The sequence below is a fragment of the Pinus tabuliformis genome, chromosome 7 (genome assembly GCF_031772625.1).
Source record: "Pinus tabuliformis cultivar Carrire ecotype Pingquan chromosome 7, CPIR1, whole genome shotgun sequence".
NCBI classification, from domain to species: domain Eukaryota; kingdom Viridiplantae; phylum Streptophyta; class Pinopsida; order Pinales; family Pinaceae; genus Pinus; species Pinus tabuliformis.
Genome location: NC_142293.1, coordinates 93,085,119 through 93,110,342, shown reverse-complemented (window position 1 = coordinate 93,110,342; position 25,224 = coordinate 93,085,119).

The following is a 25,224-nucleotide window of genomic DNA, read 5'->3' as shown; positions in this document are numbered from 1 at the left end:
GCAATGAGAGGCAAGCATTCCCTAGGGTTATGTACAGAATAACTTTGCCTATCAATTATTAAAAGCAAACCTAATAACCTAGCTAAATTTCTCCTACTCCTATTCTAACTATATACAGAAAATCAACTATGTGAAATGATATTTCCAATGGAACCATCTATTCATTTTTATTCCTAGCCGTATGAAACTTTCAAACATCAGTGTAAAGAACCAAACTTTCCTTGGATCATAAATATTGGCTGTGGAATAAGAACATACAACCTCAATTGGAATTCTGTCTGATTTTCCTTTCTTATGAGAACTTTTTTCCAACTGGATACCTATTGGATCATAAAAATTAGGATGAATTTCTGTTATGAATTGATGATCTCGCAATAGGAAGGATAACAAGTCAGATTGTGAAAATGATTTTTTAGTTTCAATGGCTTGTAACCTGTTTTTTGTTAACGCTGGGCTTTTAGCGATTTCGTTTGAAACGAAAGTTCTCATATATAAATCGCTAAAACATAATCTATCAAAAGCTTGAAAATTTAAAAAGAAATCCGATTTTGTACAAAATGAGTTCAAGTGATAAAGAAATGAATGATTATTTGTACAAATATTGTTACAGCACAACTGGGATTTACTTGTAACATCTTGCTCCTCACAAGTACTGGCCAGGTCTTGTGAATCAGGAAATAAGTTATGATTGCGAACAGGAGTGGAGTTTTCCTCATGATATGAATCATAGATCGGGGTATTGTCTTGGATAGTAAAATCATCCAAATGATTTTTTACTTTGAAATGAGGGTCGTTTGATATGATTTCTGATTCAAGCTGTTTCTCATTATCTGAACCTAGTTGAGTTACTTGGGATAACTCAACAACATCATCGTTGTCAAAGTAACTATCACTAAAGACTCTACAGATTTCCCTAGGTTCCTCTTTTTCATTATATATTTTCAGACAAGGGAGGTCAAGCAGCTCTTGTTTGACATTAATCAAAGGATGTGCTAAAGCTGTCTCTTTATCTTGAAGACCTAATGATGAGTCGTTTGAATAACCCTCTGTGTTCTTTGAGATATCTTTAATGTTGAGAGGGGAAAAATTGTCATCACTAAAAACATCGGGATAAAGAGAAAAATGTGAATCTGGAATAATACATTTGAAAACATCATAAAAAAAACTTTGTTCATCAGATCCATCATAAACATCAGGCTTTAGATCATACCTTTGTGCGCTGATACTTTTTGAAAGAGAAATAGTTCGTTGTTCTAACCTTGGCATCTGCATTCGTTGATTCGTAATGATATTGTCTGACTTTGTATCAGAGTCATCTTCTGGTTCTAAGGTAGTTTCTCTTTCAGTATTTTCGTTTTTGTTCTCCGGCATTAGAGCATGCATGACTCCTAAGCTTTGCAGATTTTCTTCTTTACGGATGATTTGTGTATTTGACTTGAAATGCTCATTCATATTAGACGAAAATGAAACAAAGGTTGAACTAATTTCTGCTTGATCAGGCATAGGAGGTAGGGAATACTCATCATAATCTGAAGATTCTTCATCCGTGAGCTCACTCTCAAGATCATACTTTAGGCATTTAAGATGAAATCGCATATTAAAATCCCGTATTGGTTCATATTGCTTCCGTAGATAGTCAATTTCATCATACACCTGGTCGTAGTCATAACAATCAAATTCCAAAATGAAAGTCTTGACGAATTGGTCCCAGCTGTGGATTGATGCAACTGGGAGGGTTCTGCACCATTTTCTAGCTTCCGCTGTGAATGTAAGAGTAAAAATTTTGCACAAAACGCCTTCATCAATTCTCTGAATATCAGAACTTGAAACTTTTTGAATGAACTGAAGGGCATGATTAAATGCAGAAGAATTATTCTTACCGTTGAATTTTACCTGAGACAAGAGCCTTACCACATCTGGTGGAGTGTTGGAAGAGGTAGGAACATGGATGCAACTCCAAATAGGAATTCTATGAGCAGCCATCCTGTTTCAAGCTTTATAATTTGGAAAACATTCCAACAGACACTATGCTCAGGCCCTCCTTCTAGCGCCAAATATGTTGAGGGCCCGGAAATCGGGTCAACAACAAGGGGGATACCCACCCGGTCCGGAACCTGGTTGGCGGCTCCTTACCCGTTTGGTGTAGCGGGTCCGACTGGGGATAATGGGACCAGCTTCCCAATCTAAAGGATGTGTGTGTGTAGAGTTTGATTATGCTGATTCTAGAAGTATTTTAGAGCTAACTCAAATCTAACTTGTAAACTGACTCTATGCTATTGTAATCTAATGAAAACAACACATCTAATCTACACTAACCCGGGATATATCTCTTTTATTATGCAATCTAAAAAGATTTCGAACAATAACTGGTAATAAAGATCATTCAGCTATCATAAGAATATAAACCAATTAAGATGAACCATTCTGCATAAAAAGTTAGGCAAAACAGTTGTGAATAGCATATCGCATAATAAGTTATTCATATGTCAAACACAAACAAATGATCCCACCGTACAGAAGTGCCAAATGGTAACCCAGACATTCATACATCAACATATAAACAACTAAAACTGCATATCACTCTAAGAATATAAGCAGAAATTCGTCAAGAGATAAAAGTACCATTTATGACTGATTTTCACTCATAAACCTCAAGCAATAATGATTTATCTCTACTTACTTCTAACGCCTACTAAGAGTATAGAAGTGCAACATCAGTAGCAGACATTAAAATGCAAACATAAATAAATCTCGATCCTTCCATTCATCAAAACCTCCTCTGATGGTGCAGAAGTGCATGTTCCGAGGACAAGTTTTTGACAAATTTCTGGACCCTTCTCCAATGCAATGAGAAGGGTTAAAATACTACTTGCTAATTCTAATAATAGTATCATTACAAAATTTTAGGATACGGTTTTCAAATGACCGTCCTTTTTCTAATCTAGTAAGAAGAGAAAAAACAACATTCTAAATGAAATCACTTATGAGCTTGGTCTTTAAAGTTGCAAGTGTCCAGCATAGGCTTGAGAAGAGTCGGCTGACTGATTTCTGCGTTGAGCTGGGCTGCGAAAACGGCATCTACGAGAGTTGGCGCTAACTTCTCGGCTGCGTTTGTACTGCATTTCACCGTCATCCATTGGCTGTGCGGTTTAACCAAATACGTCCAGTAACATTCCCAATTCAGCCTGACCAATGCTTGGATTGCCTTCCCTTTTGCCTGTGCTTTCTGCCTCCATTCTGTTTCCAGTTGCAACTTGTTTGGTAGGTACCCCGGGGTGGTCTCTGCTATTAAATTTTCCCTGTGTAAATTCTCATTTACGCAGTCGATAAGAATGCTTGCCTGTGTCACTGCTGTCTCTGCTGCTTGCTCCGCCCGCGTGATTTGATCGTCCCATTTATTAAAGAGCAACTCTTTATGATTTTCATTAATCCTGGGTGCACCTGCTCTTTTCCCTTCCTCATCATCTTGCCAAGTCAAATATTCTGTCACCCTCTTGTCGTTCTGATCATAGTCGCTCTGCAAATCCACCACTTGACTGGTGATTTTGTCGCTCAGTGCACAATAGTGACTCCACTGTGATATTTTACGTCCCAACTCTTCCTGTTGCTGCAGTAGTTGCTCGTTCAAGCCGATAGATTCTGAGATAAACTCTGCCAGCTTAGGCTCATCTTTATGCGTTTCTTGCAAAGTCTGCAATTGTTTTTCTTTTTCTTCGAGACTCCTTTGATAGCCTATCTGCATCCGTTGAAAGTCTTCCTGTAGCTTTTCAAGCTGTCTGGAAGCTTCAGTGTTCGCGTTGGCTTGTTGCAACTGTTGTTGTAACAGTTGTATATGATTTTCTTGTTCCTTTAATAGGTGTTGAACTTCAGAGGCCTTATCAATAGTTGCAGAAGCATACGCTCCTGCAATCTGAGACAGCTTCGTAAGATTTTCAGTCGGATTATTATTGGGGTCTTTCCATAAGACGTCCAAATGTTCAGCCTCTTGAGACAGTGTATTTTCAAGCTTTCTTTTCTTTCTCTGTCTCCTTACAACTGCTTTGTGTTGGGGACTATAGAATACATCCAGTGGGGGAATTTCTTCTACGTTAAGTAGAAGTTCTGAGGTTGGAGCGATAGGAAGGTGTTCAGCTTTTGTGGCACTACTGACCATGGTCGAAATGACTTCTTGCACCACCTGTGTATTATTCACAGGTGTTTTCGGGACTTGCCCTTCAAGATTGATCAATTCATTGAAGGTTTCCCACTCTTTATCTAGCTCTGTCGTGACAAGTGGTGCTTCGATGACAGGAGGGGGGACATCTCTTGGTGGTGAGGCGATAACTTGCTGCTGAGACATTGCACTTGACTGAGCTGTGTCTTTGGTTGTTTCTTCGTTTTTTCCTTGGTCGTGAACAGACTCTTCAGGATGCTCAGATACTTCTTGCGCGGCGTTGGACTTAGATCTGGAAGTGCTGGAGTTTTCACTGAGGCTGATGCTTGGAGTTGGTTCTCTAGTAGGTAGTCGCAGCCTCTCTAGTGGAATACTGGCCAGCCTTCTTTCTCTGTATAACGTGAATTTTTGGAGGTCATCTGGAGACAACCTCGACTGAGCTTCCCGCAAAATTTCTTTGAGCGAACTTTTACTCTGAAATAGATCATCAAACGGATCTTTCTTTCCAGAGAACACTCTTATCTTGACGTTCGTTGTGAATTCTTGGGCCACATCATTTGGGTCGAATGGCCTCGCTGGGAACTTAAATAATTGAAGACACGTCACATTCTCCACTTCGCCAAAAGCGTGTCCTACATCGAACAAAGAGAAGGCCCCACAAGTTACGGGAAATTGAGGCCATATGGCCTTCTTCTTGTCCTTTAGGTCTTTGGTCAGGCCGCCTTCAGAACAGGTTTGATAAGCGATTTCCCGGGCCAAAAGTTTATCAGGGACATATAGGGGTAGGACATGTGGAGGTACAGTGCTTCCAAAAACTCTAATGTAAGTAAACCATTCTTCCCCAAACCATCTCGCGATGGGGATGATGTCAATTTGGGCCTCGGGAGAGCACCTTGGGGGGTCCTTATCATATATCATTCTATATAGGGGCAAAATAAGCCCATGGCAAATCTGGTAAAAGTGAGGGGTAAACTGGGAATCCCATAAGACCTTATGATAAACATGGATGGGCAATGGGTCTTGGGTAGTCCATTTCCAACCCATAATAGGGAATTCAGATACAAGACAAACAGAATCCATAATATAGGCAGACAGATAAAAAGGAGGATAGACCCTTTGAGACAAGGATCTCTTAGACCGGCAATTGAGAATAGCCGTGTATAGAGTATCAGAAAGGATTTTGGCCCAATCTAGAATGTCGGTGTTAGTGGCAGCATCAATTAATGGCAGCCATTCAGATGAAAACTTGTTGATATCTGGCATCCCAAATAACCTACAGAGCATGGCCGCAGCAAAACAATATGGAGAGGTGAGGGAACCAGTGCTGTACATACCGTTTTTATCTTTTTTTAGCGGCTCGTCTCTTCTAGACCATTCTTTAGTGGTGTCCGATAGATCTGGATTCTCCGCCGCAAACTTCTTAACAAATTGTGCATTATAGGTCGCTTGTGGTTCAGGAAGATGATACATAAGCTTCAAATCTTGCGCAGCAAACGATCCCACGAGCCCATGTCCATGAACTTTGAATTGTCTGTTTTTTAATTCTGCATCATCCAGTATCCACTTGATCATATCTGTGTATGGTAGAATTTTGGGTCTTGCCACTATTCTGTGAAGGAATGAACATGCTAGGTCCTCCAAGGACGCCTCAGAAGAGCGTGGTGCACCCGCGACAGCAGTCACCTTCATTATTCTAGGCTTTTCTTCCTCTAGTAGCCTGTACATGCCTTCCCATGTTGATATCCCTGCGTCTTTGTTACAGGCTGTGTCTGTGTACAAGGGCGCCATCTCCTTGGTCTTCTCCCTCGCTTCGAAGCTTTGAGCTTTATTTTTCTTTCCCATTTCTCTTTGCATTTCTGTCTGAGTCGTCTTAGCGTTTTTTTCCTGCAAATTACCAGTGAAATGGAAATGACTGATCCAGAAAGGTGATGGGAGAGTTTTAAATGCAACAGATAAATCAAATATGCCACCTTACGTGAAGCAAATCTCTACCAAGGCACGCGTCTTTAATCCATTTAATAACTGACAACTAATTCATTTACTATCATTAAAAGCGCATGATTTCGGGTCAGATTATAGTAAGTGGTTTTTTCTTTGAATGGCGCGCTCGAAGGATTCGTATCGAAGTGATTTATGATTTGCTGACGTAATCTCGCATGTCGCGCGATCGCTAATCGCATCATCGCAAATTGCATGGATGTGGCATCGCAGCGATCGCAATATCGTAGATCGCAGAAATTTGATGTTTACCAAATCTTGCCTGGCTCATTTCTGCGATATGCAATCTAGCGATCGGTGTTATCGTAGATCGGCGAATCTTTAAGTTTTTCTTTATGAGTATTACTATTTTGTGATGCGATGTCATTATTAACACGAGGATGGTGCGCATAAAAGGGAAATGAAGGTGTTTCCTATCCTTTTGCAATGCGACCTTAAAGGTTTTCTCTTTTATCATAGACTTAGGCTTAAAATATCCAAGAGGCTTTTTCTAAGCGTATGATTGTGACTTCAAAAAGAAACTCTTGCTTTTCCTAAAAATTAACTAAGGGTCCCCATTCATTCAGTATCATGGTTGATACTTAATTGAATAAGGGGGGGGGTGTTGCTGGCCACAACAGAATCACATTAGTTGGTCCGAAACGTGTCGAAAAATGGTATTCCATGTGATTTTCGCCAATAAATCTCTCACAAACTTGATATGGATCACAGAAGCCTGAACTCTATAATTAAGCAAAGTTTTTTTGGGTAGAAATTATATAAAGGAAATTTTTGATGGACACGTTTAAAAATTCTCCAAATATTATAATAGCTTCTGCAAATTATTGGTAACTTGGTAACAGACAAGTTAGTTGAAAAGATAATTTTTTTCAGCACTAAAAAACTAAATATTTGTATTATAATCCATGTTTGTCCATATTTAATATAAATACAATGACTTACATACTATGGCTATGTGACTGCCGGTTGATAAACTGTAGAAAGATAACTTATCCCAAACATTGAAAACTGACAAAAAGAAGTTCCAAGATACATACTCTGATACTGAGAGGAAAACTGAGTGGAAACTCAGTTGAGATAGAGCTCAAGAGGATTCAAAAAAACTGCAGAGTATGAGAGGATAATGTTTCGTAGAATGAAAGTCTCTATCTCGATTATTTTTTCAAAGAGACAAGTGGTTCCGCGTGGTCAATTGAATAAATTGATTTTGTTCTGTCATTAAATAAATTGTGTTGAATTGTGTTGTCCGTTGTGTTGTGGACCTAACTTCTTTGTTGTACAAATTTGTATAAAGCAAACAAATTTCTATAAAGACGAATGAGTAATGTACAGAACAAACAAATTTCTATAAAGATAAATGAGTAATGAAAAGCGAGTCTCATGTTCTAAGGAGGAAATAGAATTAAAAAAAATAAAATGTGTAGTTTCGTTATCAAGAATCACTCTTGTCAGAGAACAAATTTCTATAAAGACAAATGAGTAATGAATATTGAGTCTCATATTCCGCGGAGGAAATAGAATTAAAAAAATAAAATGTGTTGAGTTTCGTTATCAATCATCACTCTTGTCAAAGAAATTCCAGTGAGTACCCACGGATATTTTTAGAAGAATATTTTTCTGTTAAAAGAGAGCCATAAGATGGATAGATTTGATTAACAACTCTATCACAGATGGTGCCCATGGTTGTTATTAGATGGGATTTTGTTCAGAACCTTATTAAATACTTCAATAGATCGGTTTGTTTAATATGCAAACTAAACTCCAATATATGAACCGTTTTTGGCCACCCTATAAGTTCATTGAATTTGTTAAAAAGTGGGAAAAACTAATTGTTTTAATATTTTTCACAAATTAAAGATATTTTTCAAATCTACTTCTAGAGAAGGAGATTTATTTGAACTTATTGGAGAAATGTAGACTATTCTAGAATGTATTATTAAATATTTGTTGAGAATTGGTCAAATTGTGAGGTTTATTAATGATGCAGATCTTATTTATGAGGAAGTTGTTCTAACTCCTCAACAAACGTGTAACCTTATATATGTAGGAGTTTTCTTGCTCATAAACAGTAGAGTGTGTTGAGTGCAGGCACTCTCCAGGTTGAGCTGGTCTCACCTAGGGATGCACATTTCTTTCATGTTCAGGCTCTTTCTTGAATTTTAGTGACCTATGGCTTCCTTCCACAGTTGAAGAATCTTATAATAAAGCTGAAGAGTTTCCACCATATGTATGTGTTTAAGTTGATGAGTGAAAAATGAATGAAACGATCTTCAAACATGTGTGCATTAATGAAATCCCTATTGGCAATGCCATGTGCTTTATCAGTACAACTGATAGGTTTGATGGATCTTTAGATGGGGCTCCTTGTGCTTATGATGGGTTAGTAATGTCTGATTCCGTAGTGGAATTGGAGAAATATATTTTTGACTTGAAGAGGATTTCACTCCATAGAGAGGTGTTCCTTCACATTATTAGAGTAATCATGGATTTTGAAATACTCCCTCATTCCTAATAGTCAAGCTTAATGCCTCTTTAGCCTTTTTATTTTGTCCATAAAAGGTAGAAGGCTTGGTTTTCTTAAAGTCCTTCGGCATTGAGCTCTTCTCGCTCCTCCTTTGTCGATGGTGTTTTTTTGTTTCAACACTAGACAATTGGTTATGGTTGCTTGATTTTCTCTCTGAAGAATTAAGTGGGGTTTCTTCCCTCACTATGTCTTCACTAGATTGTCTGTGCCTTTTCCTTGACCGATTTCCTTCTGCTTCATTAGCTTCCAACCCTTGCTTCAGGATTTCAGATTGACTTTCCTTGGATTTGTACCTACCTAGGTAACTAGCACAAAGCTCATGTCACCTTTGTCTTTGCAAATCAAATAGAATATGCAAAATTATTGAATTCACCTCAGCTTGACTTCCTTGAGCTCTGGCAATCCTCTTCCTTGCAACTTCTTAATTCAACTCTCAAACTCCCGAGGATTTCCATTAAGCCAAGGGAATTATTTTATGATCTTTTTCCAATTGAATCCTTTTCCTAAACATGATAGGATCTAGGCATGTTGTACTCTACCATTTTACTGCTCATCCCTTCTTCTTTGTTGTAATTTGTAACTTCTTACCTTTTTATGTCTCTATGTCATTGCACACACATAACTGTTAGCTAATTCAAACATATTTGAGTATATTTACTTGCCACCTTGGCGTCTCCGCATTAAGTATGCTAACCCAAAACTAGCTAAGAATTCAAATCCCATGTTAGTATACAGGTTAGAAATCAAAACAACATTTCATTATTCTATTAAAACAGTCACTCACATCAACTTTGAGTTCATTGTTAGCACACATGTATATGTGTGGAAATTGAACCATTAGGTCAAACATATTAGCTAGTGTGTGTGCATGTGTGTGTGTGTGAGTCTCTTCGGGTTCAATGTTGAATCCCTTTCTTCGTTATTATCCACTCTACAATGCTTAATAGAACTCAAATTTTATCTTTCAAGGCCCTTCTAGTTCAAGTGTTGAACCAAGGCATTATGATACAACTCTGATACATATCACTATGTAACAAAGCCTCTACCTCTATCCCTAAAGGTGCAGTGTTGAACCAAGGCATTATGATACAACTCTGATACATATCACTATGTAACAAAGCCTCTACCTCTATCCCTAAAGGTGCAGTGTTGAACTTTCGCTTCATATGGTGTATCTCTAGCCTTCCATGCTCAAAATTTGAACAAATGCTCCACTCTATATCAAAGCTTATAACTTTCTTGTTTAAGGCCCATTCAGTCTAAGCGTTAAACCTGATCTCTAGTGCCACCCTCTAACTCTCCCTCCCACCACTTGGTCCTATCTTAGGTTGTTTTAAGTGTTACTCATAGTTTAACCCAATCCCTAAGGTCTATTATGAAGATGGGGCTAGCAAAAACCCTTGTTTATGCAAGTATGCATAATTAACTTTTAATTCCACCATTGTATACAACCTGTCAAGATATTTCCGACGACACCAACTTTATCGTGATCTGATTCCTAGATCAAAAGTTACACTCGTTTAGAGTTTAGCCAATTAGAAGGAAATGTCAAATTACTAACCACGTGGTACCCACACGATCCCGACAAGTCAACTTATTGGATCCTTCCATCATGTCCATATCATACCACTACGATTATCACCACCCACAACATCTGACATTGATAGCAAAAAGGTAGTGATGTGAGTGGTAAGTCAACCTCAAGGTTCAACCTTGGAAAGTTCTAACAAGGTTGTCTAACCCCCATTGATGTGCTCACTTATGTTGTTACATGCACAAACTTCGGTGACAAGCAGTGAGCGGTGGACGATAAAGTGGGTTTTACCCTGAAGGTTATGCCCAAGCTCCACCCATAGGCCTTGCAACAACTATCAAATTGCATTTAACAAAGTATATCGACCCTTGCCCATTCCTTAAGCTAAATGTCTACCACTGATAGGAAATGGTTGTTTTTTGCTCACACAACATTAGGGGAATTTTGAGGTTAAAAATGGACCTAAAAAAGAAAATGTACCAACAAAATTAAATTTAAAAGAACCAATAGGATTCAAGATGATGATGTCATCCATAAGGGTAAATATTTTGGAGGGAAAGGAAGAAAACTACTTTTTTTAATTATACTTTTTGCTTATCTACTTATAAGTTTACTCAAATGTCAAGAGTAGACACCTATTGGATGCAAAATTAAATTCCACATCCAACAAGCACCCACCTTACATACTTATGGGTAGACCAACATCAGAAAAAATGAAAATACATGAACATGTTATTTTCATGTATTTTCATTTTTTCGATGTGGGTCTACTCAAAAGTATGCATAGTGGGTACTCGTTGGATGTATAAATTAAATTTTTAACCAATGAGTGTCTACACTTGATATTTGAGTAAACTAATAAGGAGATAAGCTGAAAATACAAAAAAGAATAGTTTCCTTTATTTTTCTTCAAAAAATCATAACCATTATTTTATTATTTTAACTATCGTTTTATTATATTCCTTAGGAAGCCCATTTTCAACCTCAAAATTCTCTTAATGTGGCACAGTTCCACTAGGGCATGGTTCCAACAACTCTCGCTTGGTGTCGCGCGCCAACAATCGTATGATTTTAAACTTCGTCGCTTGCTTATGTCGGCGACATACCATACATCTTAGGAAACAATAATTCCCAGAGTAATGTCTATAATGGGGAGGATGACCATCTCACCCATGTGCCCAACAACTCACATTATCAACAAAAGTCTACACCTAGGAGCTGTGGTCCAAAATTTAAGGTCTCAACCTCTTAATTTAACCAAAGTAACCAAAACGGAGGTATCTAGATTTGTGCATTTATCTACATACTATCAAAGTACATCAAGATAGGCATAAAAACATAGCTACACATTCTTCGTGATCATGACAATAAACAACACAGCCCAGGCATTCAACAAGCCATGAATTTATAGGACGTCATTCCATCATGGTCATATCAGTGAGCTCCACAACACATGTGAGCATTTATATTTATGACACAAAAGATACTACATTATCAACAACGTAATATAATTCAGCATAGTCCATAAGACACTTCACATGAAAAATGTACACTTATTTGTGTGTTTTCCCAATTCTCAAAACATAGGGCTCAATCCGTGCCCATATTCACTCCTTTTGATCTCCATATAAGTAGATTTGAACATATCTCCCTCCATTGTCTTCACCCAAAACGCCCTTTGTTCTGTGGGTTTTGGCACTTTGCATGCTCTCTGCACAGTTAGCTTTTGTGCTAATTGCTTTCCCACTTTTCACAATTGTCAGAAGGCTAAAGTCTCTAGACTCGAGTCTCCTTTCCTTCACCACTCATGGCCCTTTTGACCCATAGCCTCTTTCTCTCTCTCCAGATTTCACGAGGAAAGGGAACAACATGGCATCGTCTTTCACCCAGGTTTCCCACTCCAACTTCAACGCTTGTCAACACAAGCCAATCTATTGTTAGGTAGGTAGTCATGACAATTTAAGGGTTGTTGCTATGGGCTTGCTCACAATACACCATAGGAAAACCAACCAACATACAACAACCACTCAATGACCATGCAACAACCCACCATATGCTTTCCTTTTCAGAGCTTTGGATCCATATGTCCCTCCCTTCAACCAGTGATCAATTTATATCCACGTGGATTATATACATCTATAATTCACAGAGTTGTGTTTAAATACATAGGATGTTATGGGAAAAATGACTGCTATACTATGGGCAAATAAACTTGGAGTTTTTAATCTTCTATAAATCAAAGATTGAGCAAGATTTGAATTCTTTCCATTAAGAATTGATAGAGTAAAGTATTTCTCAATAACTTATATAAAAGATATCATTGAAAGATTAGAAAGGATAACACTACAATACAATGCAATATATAAGAATAGGTCATGAAACTATGTTAAACTTAACTATATACAATACATGAGAGAACATGCCCCAATTAGCCAATTTATTTTCATAATGGTGTTAACTTGACAACTAAACCAGCTCATGATTGTTGTGCCTTAGTTACTAGAAAATAAGATTTGAAAATAAATTATAATTAATATTTAGCAAATTTCAAATGATCAAATTTATTTAAAATATATACATAATTACTCCAAATCCCAAAAAATAAAATTTAAACATAGATATTTAATAAATTTCAATTAATCAAAATCCATTTAAATCATATTCATATATAATACTAAACATATAAAACTTTAAAACATATTAATATACATAATAATAACCATATAAAACTTTAAAATACTAATTAACCATTCAAATCTATCTAAATCCATTTGATTAAATTTATCCCATGGAATATTTTTTTTTAAATATAAACATTTTCTCAATTAAGAAAAAAACTCCATAAGAATTTCCTCTTGAACACTTATAAAATCTAATATTACGATATCAACCTAAATAAGTGTAATATTTTAATGAATATTTCATTTCATTTAATTTTTTAATGAACAGTTTTAAAATTATATGGTATTTTTTAAAACGTTATGGTCATCTTAATTAACAATCTGCTTTAGTTTTAAATTCATATTCGAATAGGAAAACATTTACGTAGTAAAACGAGATACAAATATTAACGTTTTATAACATTGCATATCTTCGCTATATTGCATTGCATATCCTTATCCCAATTATTTGTAAGAGACAAGTGGTTTCTGTGTGGTATTGAATACCTTTCTTTGTTGTTTGTTTGTTTTCTGTGGTGATGTGGGAATTTAATCAATTTATATTAATAAAGATTTATTTTTATTTTAAATATGAATGTAATATGAGTTTAAAAAATTTAATATATTTTTTTATGAGTTATATTATTTAAATATTTTATATAATTTATTTATTTTTTTTTAACTTTTTTATAATTTCCGCAGATTAAACAAAATTTTAATTTAATTTTGGAAAAAAAATAGCTTTACACATCATACTTGGACTGTAAAATAAATCTCTTAACTTAATTACCATGTTAGATCCTTACAACACAAATCTAATTAATAAATTGTAAACGATTAAGATGTAGATCTCTATCTTCTTTCTAATTCTATGACATGTAAATTTAAACCCAAAATAATTTTTTTTGAAAATAGTCTAACCAAGCATTGTTCTATCTTTTCTATCTCCTTTATTCTATTTTTTCTATCTCCTTTCTCATCTGACTTTTATTTCCGTTTCAGATCTGTCCCTCTCTTTTTAAAAATCAGTGATAGATTAGGCCAGACAATTACAGATTCACCAGATAATAAAAAATAAAATAAAAATTCCTCCACCTTTTCATCTCCCTTTCACATCTGACCTTTCATATCCGTTGCACATCTGTCTCCCTACTGTTTATTTATAGGTGGTATGATTACCTTATCAATCGCAACTTCGGACTGGGCATCCCGATGCCTGACCGCCACAACAACGACTCCAATAGAGAATTCGTGCAGCCCCGCTGCACCCACTTCATGGAATTGGGCAGAGCTGTGGAAAACAATACAGGGCCGATGCCAGAGGATCCAACCGTGGCCATGCCCGATGATCAGGAATACCCGGAGGACGGGTTGACGCCAGAAAAACAGGCAAAGCCTCCTACCAATAAGCGCAGGAAGGTCACCGGCGCGCGCAATCCCCTAGCGTTTATTGAGCTCGATTGCAGGTGCGATCATCATCCCGAAGGCAAGTTATTGAAATGGGAAATCGATGCCGATGTCTGTCTCTGCTCTGGTGTCCAATATCGTCTTATTCCCGTCGATCCGGTCCGCTCTGACACCTATCTCGACGTTCAGGATCCCGCTCAGGGCGCCTTTCAAACTGATCCGGGCACTTCGCATCCCTCAGATGGCGTCCACCCTGCTGATCCTGACACTTTCCAGCCAGTTGATGGCAGCGAACCGGCTGATCCCAGCACTTCCCATCGTGACGGCGCCCATCTGGCTGATCCAGACGCTTCGGAGGTCTTTGATGGCGCCCATTCGGCTGATCTTGCTGCTTAATCTCGGATTTTAAAATATTCTCAAAAAAATTAATCAAATCGGAATAACTTCAACCAACAATTTCTGGAATACCCATTTTATTCCATTGGACGGATTCCAAATTTTATTGGGAATTTGATTCCTGGGACATGTTCTGTATTTGCATCCATTCTTCTAAATGTAATTGCACTGCCCATTCTATTGGACTGAATTGAATGTTGGGATTCTTCAGAATTGAAAGAAATAATTCTTTCTTATTCCTGAGACACGTAAGCGTGGATGATTCTCACTCTATTTCAGCGTAGTGAGAAAAGCTCCGTGGAAGTGCAATAAGTTTCAAAATCATGTACTTTTCAAAATGATGTATATATATTCAAAGTATTTACATAATTTTTCTAATTTTTTAAATTGGGAAGATTGAAATGTATATAAGCAGTACACATATTTGAGTTTAGCTCTATTTATAATTTCTAAATATTTTTTTATTGTAATATTATAAAATTATAATTTAAATATGTATAGAAAGGGAAAAAATTATTTAATTAAGTAACATTTTTTTTGGTTAGTTTGATTCAGGGAGATTTGAATTTTAAATTTAATGATTTATATAATATTTCATAATATGATAATTTTTAATTGAAAGTTTTATGGACTAAATTTTATTTATTTTAAAACTATAAAAATTATTTATTAGTAATTTATGTTATTGAAAATAAACCAGTTTAAATCAATAGCTCTGAATTTATTATGCGCTTCCCGGTATCAAATACTTTGAGATGCAAAAGATGCAAACTTCCGTTGGAGTATGTTTTTTTAAATTGGTCAGGTTAGGCATTCGTTTATCCGTTTACCCTTTTCATCGCCTGAGGCATGGAAGGCGCAGACTGTGCGGCTCCATAAGTGGCCCGACCAGCCTACTGGTGTGTCGGCAGTTTTTATTTCAGACCCTATTGAAACATAAATGCTTCTAACATGCAAGGGAAATAACAGTTTTCTTGCTGCTAAAACTCCAAAGTCAATTTTGAAGGAAATATAAATGCAAACAAACCGCTATACTCCCAGCATATCAGACTGCATTTATGTTTCAATGGGGTCTGAAATAGGACTCGCCCTGGTGTCCAGCTCGTGGAACAATTACTGGTGCGTACAACTCATGGAACAGTCAATGTTTTGTACAATCTTGCTGGTGTCATCATCGAATTTAAAGTCAATCTTCAACAGCTTAACTCTTTAAATCGCCAAACTCAGCACATATGCTGTCCACCATCACTAAACTTGACCTTTCTAATAACATTATGAAGGTAGTAAAGACAACAATATTGCATCGTTATATAGACTTTATCGCATTCATCTGATTTTGCTTGCAATATTAATTTCTTGCCGCAGTGTCTGCCCGAATCCGTGACGAGTCTGGTGAATTTGAGAACTCTCGACGTCCATTCGAACCAGCTCACATCGCTGCCGCAATCCATGGGACGACTGCAGAAGCTTAAAATCCTCAACATTTCTGGAAACTTCTTTGCCGAATTGCCAGAGAGCATTTTAAATTCCCGGTAAAAGTTGTATTCGAACCCTCAGTATTTTCCAAGAATATTTAATTCAAGATACTCAATGTTTTTAGGAACTTTTCTGCCGAATTTTTCAAGATTGCCCGTAAAAATCGTATCTGAACCCTAGGTTTGAATATTTAATTCTCTGCAATCTAATGGATTGAATGATTTCACGGCTAACATATTACAAATTAACTCTTTCAGTTCGCTGGAAGAGCTTATTGCCGATTTCAACAAGCTACAGCGGCTGCCTGAGACGCTGGGAATCAAACTGTTTAACCAGCAGAGGCTCTCTGTTCATTCCAACAAACTTTCTTATCTCCCTTCCTCCATCTCATGCCTCATGTCTCTGCGTGTTTTGGATGTCCATACGAACAAGCTCAAATATCTGCCTGAAGACATTGACAATCTAGTAAGCCTTCAAATTCTTAATGTGAGTTGCAATTTTTGTTACTTCAACGCCTTGCCGGATTCGATCTGTGGGCTGTGTTCGCTTATCAAATTAGACGCGAGTTATAACCAAATTAAAACCCTGCCCGATTTCTTTGGAGGGTTGGTGAAGCTGAAGCGGTTAAATCTGGAGGGGAACCCGCTAATTCGACCACCGCCAGTGAAATTAATAGCAAGCATAGTTTAGTTTAGTTTTTTTTTTTTTTTTAATTAAAAATAATTTAACATTACTTCAACTTTTTATGTGTCTTTTTGTTTTCAGGAAAGAAAGATTTACAAAATCATTTTGATTATTTAAATACATACATATAATTTTTCACAATTTATTCACATAATATTCAATAAATAATAACAGATGATTGAACATCAAATTTAATTAATTAAGTAATTATGATGATGATGATGATGATGATGGTTAACGTCCACTGAGACCAAATTGGTCTATCGGACCTACAATTTTCTTAATTTTTACTTGTCTGGCTCCTCGTCTTTCTTGGCGAGATTGGTGTTGTAGCTTTCTTTCTTTTCTCTACGGTCTTCCAACTTTCTTTGTCCTGCATCTCCTTCATCTCTTCTGGTTCTTGGGACATTGGTGTCTTAGCTTCGCGATCTATAGTCGGAGAAGTTTGGTTTAGGAGATCTGCTTTGCTGTTAAATGAAGATTTCTTTTCTGCGGTATTCAAATCCTCATAACTGTTGATTTGTTGGGGCGGGCTTTCTCCTTGCTTGCTTTGAGAGTTGTTTCCTTCTTCCTTGATTTCTTGTGACTCAGAGTTTTCTCTAGAATATTCTTCTTTGGTGACAGTGTAGTGTTCTTTTTGTGCTCCTTCCCACCATGTAGATCTGTGGTGGTTTTTTCTAGCAAAATTTTTCTCAGAGGCTTTTGGGCAATTTTTGGCTAGATGCCCCGTCTCAAAGCACGATCGACATCTGAAGAGGACACTTTCATAATCAAGCTTCTGGTTCCACACATAGTCTTTACTTGCTAGGTTTATTTCAGCTGGGAATCTGGCGCTGAAATCCATTTCCACACAGATGCGTGCATAGGTGGTTCTGGCATATTCCTCTGTTTCTGGGCACCTGCAGTAAAATTTCCCAATTGCATTTCCGATGGCTTTTAGCGAGGAGAGATTCCAGAGATGCAAGGGTAGGCTTGGCAATCTCACCCAAACTGGTGCTGAGGTTATCACTGATGTAGAGGGATCGAATGATGGGTCCCATGGCTTCATGAATAGGCCTGATTTTTCCCAAAACCAAGGGCCGGAATCTAGAATACATTGTCTGCTTTCAGGATTTTCAAAATCTACTATAAAGAAACCTTTAGCACAGGGGTAGATATTAATTTCATCAGAAATGATAGGCTTCCATACCTCCGAGATCCAATTGTGGAGTGCTATCAGCCGCGGCCAAAAACCATTGAACCGGCAAATTAGGGCACTTTCGGAGAACTTCAAAGCTTCATCGAGTGAGTCCTGGACCACTTGGATAGTGGGAGCTGGGGCTTCACTCACGATATGGGCAGGAGATTGCCCTCCAGAGGCGGATGAGCCACCAGTTATTTTTGCAAAGCTCGGAGCCATATTTTACGCACATCTGCACCAGATCTATACTGCAGATTCAATTCGTGCGCTCTGAGCCCGTGATTTAAATTCCAGTGATGAAACCCTAGCAAGCTCCGGAACCGCGACTGATCGCCTGCGAAAGACGAGGTATTTAAAGATTTTACGGCCTGAGAACCGGTTGGAAACCCTCTGAGGGCTGCAACTGACTGAGATCGAGGAGAAAACGGGGAAGATGCCGAAGAAAAATTGGATGTCGAAACAGCTCGAGCTATGTCGTATACGAGCCGCAGCTCAAACCGCAGATCTGCAATTTGAAACCGCAGATCTGAGACCGTGATTTAAATTCCAGTGATGAAACCCTAGCAAGCTCCGGAACCGCGACTGGTCGCCTGCGAAAGACGAGGTATTTAAAGATTTTACGGCCTGAGAACCGGTTGGAAACCCTCTGAGGGCTGCAACTGACAGATCGAGGAGAAAACGGGGAAGATGCCGAAGAAAAATTGGATGTCGAAGCAGCTCGAGCTAAGAGAATGATCTATGCCGCAGAGGAGAACGATCTATGCCGCAGACCAATAGTTACGTGTGTATATATATATATATACACACGTTAAAAATAATTTAAAAATCTATAAAACGATATAATTATATATCTCTAGAATGCTATCGAAATTATATAAGACTATGTAAAACCTAAAATTATTCTTATTTCACTTTCATCCGGATGTTAATATTATTTAAGTAATTTTGACCATTCGGTGTGTAATTTAAATGTTTTTTTTTAGAGATCGGCGCTTTTATGTCTATGTTGGAAATAAAGCACACTTTCTGTTCTAATCGTTTTCGAAATTGATGTAAATATGCGTTTTTTTGTGACATGTTTCATTTTAGTTTTTTTCATATCTATATTTGGATACCATTTGGTATTTTTTCCTTTTGTCTATGGGTAGTTGAGTATACAAATCTTTTGAACAATTTAATATTTGGTTAGCTACATCTCCATGAATATTCTATTTAGCAGTCCGCTGCCCTAGCTTATATAGTTTTTGTTTTTTATTGTTTATGGTTTTTTGCACGGGGTTGTATAGCCTTATTGCCGGCCTAATACAACTTTCTCTTGTTTTTTTTCCTTATTTTTCTAATTTAAATTTGTCAATTCTTAAAAAAAATATTTTTTAATTAATTGTAACATTTTAAAATAAAAATAAAATATGTAAATTTGATTAATTAAAAGATCTTTAATTTAAAAGTGAATTATTGAACTAAAAAATAATTAAAAATAAAATAATATACATTTAATTGCTTTTTTTTGTTTCGCTGATAAAAGTTAATGAATTTATTAATTATTATCAATTTGAAAGGAAATTGTCAAATTAAAAACATTAAAACTAAAAAAAATAAATTATTGAAGAATTTTCCTTAAACACCTCGAGAGATTGCGGATTGTACTAACTTTGGAAAATGTTCATTTGATTTAGACTGCATAACCAAGGTAGCAGCAATTTCAACTGTATCAATAATTATGTAAGGCCAGGATACTACAGTTTTGTGATGGAGTTTGTGCAATTAAGATATGCATTCAAAAAAAAGAATTGAAGAGTCATTTTAACCACTGGCATCAATACAAAATCGCTTCCCATAACATTAGATAAAGTTAGCATGAAATAAAAGTAGATAAAGATTCCATTTACTTCAATTAACAAGCTTTGTCTCCTTCCAAGCACATCAAGCCTTATCTCCTTCCAAGCACATCAGTTATTAAATTTGAGAGGAAGAAAAATTAGTGACTGGATCCACTGATTTCCACAACAAAAGTAACCCAAGGGAATAATAGACCCAAGAGATTAATATTATAAACCCAATGGAATATAAAACCTAGGGTTTTTAGTAATAATCCCTTGGGCTTATTATCCCTTGGGTTAATATTATTCCCTTGGGTTTATAAACCCTTAGGGTTTTGTTATTAACCCCTTGCGTTTATTATTAACCCCTTGGGTTTATAATATCAATCTACTGGGTTTATAATTCAAATATTATAAACCCTTGGACCATGGTTTGCTATGGTTGACCATGATATTGTCACAATGCGACAATGGACCATGGTTGGCAATGCTTGTTAAGACAATATTTGTCACAGTGCAATGTTGGACCATGGTTGACCATGATTGAATTTATAAAACATGGTAGATAATGGTTGACCATGATTGAATTTATAAAACATGGTAGATAATGGTTGGCCATGGTTGACCATACTTGACAATAATTGATATTATAAACCCATGGGAACAATAAACCATAGGGATCAATACTAAAAGCCCAAAGGACTATAAATCTAAGGGAATAAAATTAAACCCTAGGGACTGATATTATAAACCCAAGGGATAAAAATTATGAGACCAAGGTATATAAACCCTAAGATAAATATTATAAACACTAAAATCAACATGGTTGAACATGGTTAATTTCCATATTGACCATGATTGATTTTCATATCGAGATAATCTTTGTTACAACGCGATATTGGACTATGGTTGAGCATGGTTGATTTCCATATTGAGATAATATTCGTTACAATGTGACATTCAACCAGGGTTGACCATGGTTGGCCTTGATTAATATTATAAACCAAATGGAATAATAAACCCAAGGGATTGATATTATAAACCCAAGGGAATAATAAACCCAACGGATAAATACTAAAAACCCAAGGGATTATAAACCCAATGGATAAATACTAAAACCCCAAGGGATTATAAACCCAATGGAATAATATTAAACCAAGGGACAAAAATTATAAACCCAAGGTATATAAACCCTAAGATAAATATTATAAGAACTAAAATAAACACGGTTGAACATGGTTGATTTTCATATTGAGACAATCCTTATTACAATGTGAGATTGGACCATGGTTGAACATGGTTGATTTAAATATCAAGACAATCTTTGTCACATTGCGACATTGGACCATTGTTGACCATGGTTGATTTTCATATCAAGACCATCTTTGTCACAATGTGACGTTTGACCATGGTTGACCATGGTTGATTTTCATATTGAGACAATCTTTGTCACAATGCGACGTTCAACCATGGTTGACCATGATTGTCCATGACTTTCATATGGAGACAATTTTTTTCACAATGAGACATTCGTCCATGGTTGAACATGGTTAGCTATGATTGACCATGATTAAGAATGATTCATATTTTCTTTTTTCTCAGCAAAGACTAATTCTATTAACTGAAAAGCAAAATAATATTACAAGGGGTTGAGGCCTCGAATAACATCATTCGAGAACACTCAAAGTAGCAATACTGCCCCAGGATAGGGATAACCTGGGAGAACTAGTTACAGGAAGCTAGAGAACAGATGTAGAAACCAGAGATAAACCAACATAACATAAGGATAAGATGGTATAATCACATAGCTGGAATACAAGACCCGAAAATAAGACAGAGACTTTTCCCAGCAACCCAGAAGATCTTTATACTGCCACTGCTCGAGAAGAATAACAAAACCATCTGGCTGTAGATGCTGAACTAGAACTGCAACCAAAACTGCCTGAACTTGACCATACAGGACATCAGCAAAACCGAAAATGTTTGGGTAGGCCCAAGTGGCCTTATATTGCCACGTCCTCCTTCAGAAGCTCCTCCACCACCGGGCACATGTTTCCAATTCACATATCTTCGTTTCCTACATTCTCGACCTCTGGGTTTGCCGTGAGGGGATGAGTGGCAGTGGAATTACCTTCTCCGTCCACCGAGACAAAGGCTTTAGAAGGCAGAGTAACGCTGGGAGCATCACCCCTGTCGAGCAACTTTCCCTTCCGATTATCTAGGCTTCCCTCTACCGTAAACTGCTCACTGCTCTAACTGCCCGCCTCTCTACAATCACTTTGAGAAGGCTCAGACACCACGCGCACCATAGGATGAGGCGAGATTTCTTCTTCAGAGAGGATAACAGTGATATGAGCTGTGATCATTAGCCTATTAAGATTGCTCTGAAACTTGAAGTGAGTGGTCTGAAACGCGTTGTGCGGAATCGGCCTGCGAGAAGGGATAAGAGGAGGCGAATCCACCAGAGAGGAGGGGATATTAACAGGAGGTAGTGTAGGATCCACGGAACAACTTACCTTCGAACGCCCTCGACCACCTCGGCTCCCCCCAAAGCGACTCCTCATACGCTGGCATACCATGTTGAGGTGAAGAGGGGGAGGCACAGTAAAACCAGAGGCGGTGTTGGGAGAGCATTAAAACAGCACAGGGAACCACTTTGATTGCAGAAAATAGGCCTGAGAGTATGGGGAGGGCGGCACAATTCTAACCTCAAGGGAAATTGAAAGCTTACCACTCATAGCAGAGACTAACCTGCCATCAAGACCCTCAACAAAACATAACCACATACAAGAGGGCGGGGTGCAGACAGGAAGCTTACCTCTATTTTCAGAGACCAACCTTCCACCAAGACCTGCAGCTAGCCAGAGCCTGGACCATGAAGGTTGAATGCTAATAGTGGGAAGGATAACCCAGAGTGCCATGATTATAACATCCATAACTTCACCTTGGATGGAGCGAGCCATTCATTCAGAAATCCTACCAAATCTTCCTTGCTTAAGATTACCCATCTTGCGCCAGATGAATTCCTGGGTTTCCACGTTGGTCTGCAGCTGGAGGTACCATGTTTGTCCGTCCATCATTAAGAACCTTGGATTTCATTAATTTCACCCGCATCCGGGTGTTCTCCTTCTTCCTGATGCATTTCATTGTTCACTAGGTTGTTGTAATCCGAGAGTTGAGATTCAGAGGCTAGACTTGAAATTGATCCAGCATGAAGATCCAACCTACAATCAACTCCCATGTTAGCAAGTAAGTCTGCGACTTTGTTCCCTTCTTTGCGTATGTGCTTCAAAGTGACCGCCCTGTGAGAGGAAAGCCATCATTTAATAAGTTCAAGCCTTTTCGCCATTCTCCAACTATTACTCACTTTGCAAGAGGGGGTTCCCTGCAAGATTTTTGAGACCATATTTATGATGATCTGAGAATTGCCCTCTATTATGAGTGGAAAGAAACCTTTACCTTGCGTAAGAATAAGACCCTGCCAGAGACCTTCCAATTTTGCTGTCTTATTGGTATCCCATCCCTTTGAACCTAAAAAGGTTAAAAGAGGAGCACCCTTATGATCTTTGAAAATCCCTCCAAAGCCTTAATTGCCTGGGTTGCCTTTCGAGGCTCCATCAAAGTTTAGCTGGTACATATGCATAGGGGGAGGCAACCATTTCTCAGGTGAATGACTCCTTGGAGGCTTTGTTCCTTTGATAAGCTGTTCTTGCCTCCATTGAAGGTTCCAATTAGCCCATAAGGATTGTTCTTGAGGGGTAGTTGGGAGATCCTCCTGGTACCAGGTTTTGAGAGACATGGTTTCCTCAATATTTTGGCAAATTATTTTCCAGATATTTTCCAGCGGCGTAGAGTGATCCTTGAATATTCTACTATTTCTCTCCTTCCATATGGCCCACATGAGAAAGCCCGGAATGAGCTTCCATAGGAAATTTAAAATCTTGCTTTGATAAGGATTTCGATCCCAGTTGCGCACAGTGGCAATGATGTCTCCATGAATTCTTCCTTCCTTTTGGCATCAGAAACTGACCTTTTCCTAGAGCTTCCGCGCAATATGATAGGAATGCATTAGATGCTTTATGGATTCCTCCTCTTGTCTGCAGTTAGGGCATATTGAGGGCCCATGAAAGTTCCTCTTCCTAAGATTGTCCCACGTGAGAATCTTGTTATGACATAGGAACCAGAGAAAGGTGGAGATTTTCGGCCATATGGAGGGGTCCCAGACTTTACTCCAAAGAGGATCTTTCACCATATGTTCCTTGATAAGGATATTATAGGCGTCTCTCGTAGTAAAGGTGCCTCTTTCTTCATATCCCCACCGAAGGATATCCTTTTCGTCAGAAAGCTGAATTCTTCTTTTCATTAATTCTGTGTCTAGAATTTGTTGAACTTGTGTCGATCCCTGTCTTAAGATCTGATCCGCCTTGAGCCATTCCCAGTACTCTTGGGTCGATGAATTTTTCCAGAAGTTTTTAACCCTATCATGAGATTGCAAATCTTGCTCCAGGGGTTGAATATGAGGGATTTGGTCCTTTAGTTTGGGCATCTGCTGCCATGAATCTTCCCAAAACCTTGTAGCGTTACCATTCTTCACTTCCCAAAAGTTGTGCTGCTGAATGAGACTTTCATGCTGCTTGGCCGAGTTCCATATAAGGGAGCTCATGCTGACCTCTGATATTCTTATTAGTTCCTCCGCTGGGCAATTCCTTGCATACTTAGTTGTCCACAGAGAAGCCCAAGGGGTGAGAGGTGCAGTTAGCCACTTCCACCAAATTCGAGCTCCCATGACTTCATTACTGTGAGAAGGATCCCTTAATCCAATACCGCCACTGTTCTTTGGAAGACAGGCAGTATCCCATTTGACAAGAGCCCACTTGCGCTTGAGACCATTGCTGCCCCAAAGAAAGGATCTTTGGAGAAGCTTAATTTCTTTGAGAACCCATTTGGGTGCTGCAAGGATGGAGAAGAGGTATAGCAGCATAGCCTGAAGAACTGCTTTTATGAGGACTAGCCGACTCGCCATATTTAGAGATCTGTGAGTCCATGAGGAGAGCCGAGCCTCCAGTTTTTCTAAGAGGATCTTCCATGAGGAGTGCTTTAGGGTCGAGGCAGTCAGAGGAGCGCCTAAATATTTGGATGGAAGGTTAGTAATGGAGAATCCTAGAATGCGGGCTATAGCTGCCTGAGTGATAGCAGGAGTATGGAAAAAGAAAATATGAGATTTGGATTTATTGATAGATGCTCCTGAGGCTTCTGAGAAGTCTGACAGAAGGGATTTGAGCTGGCGAGCTTCCTGGACCGAAGGATGCCCAAAAAGCATGTTGTCATCAACAAATTGCTGGTGAGTGAAGGTTGGAGAGTTGTGAAAGGACAGGCCTCTGAGACAATGGGA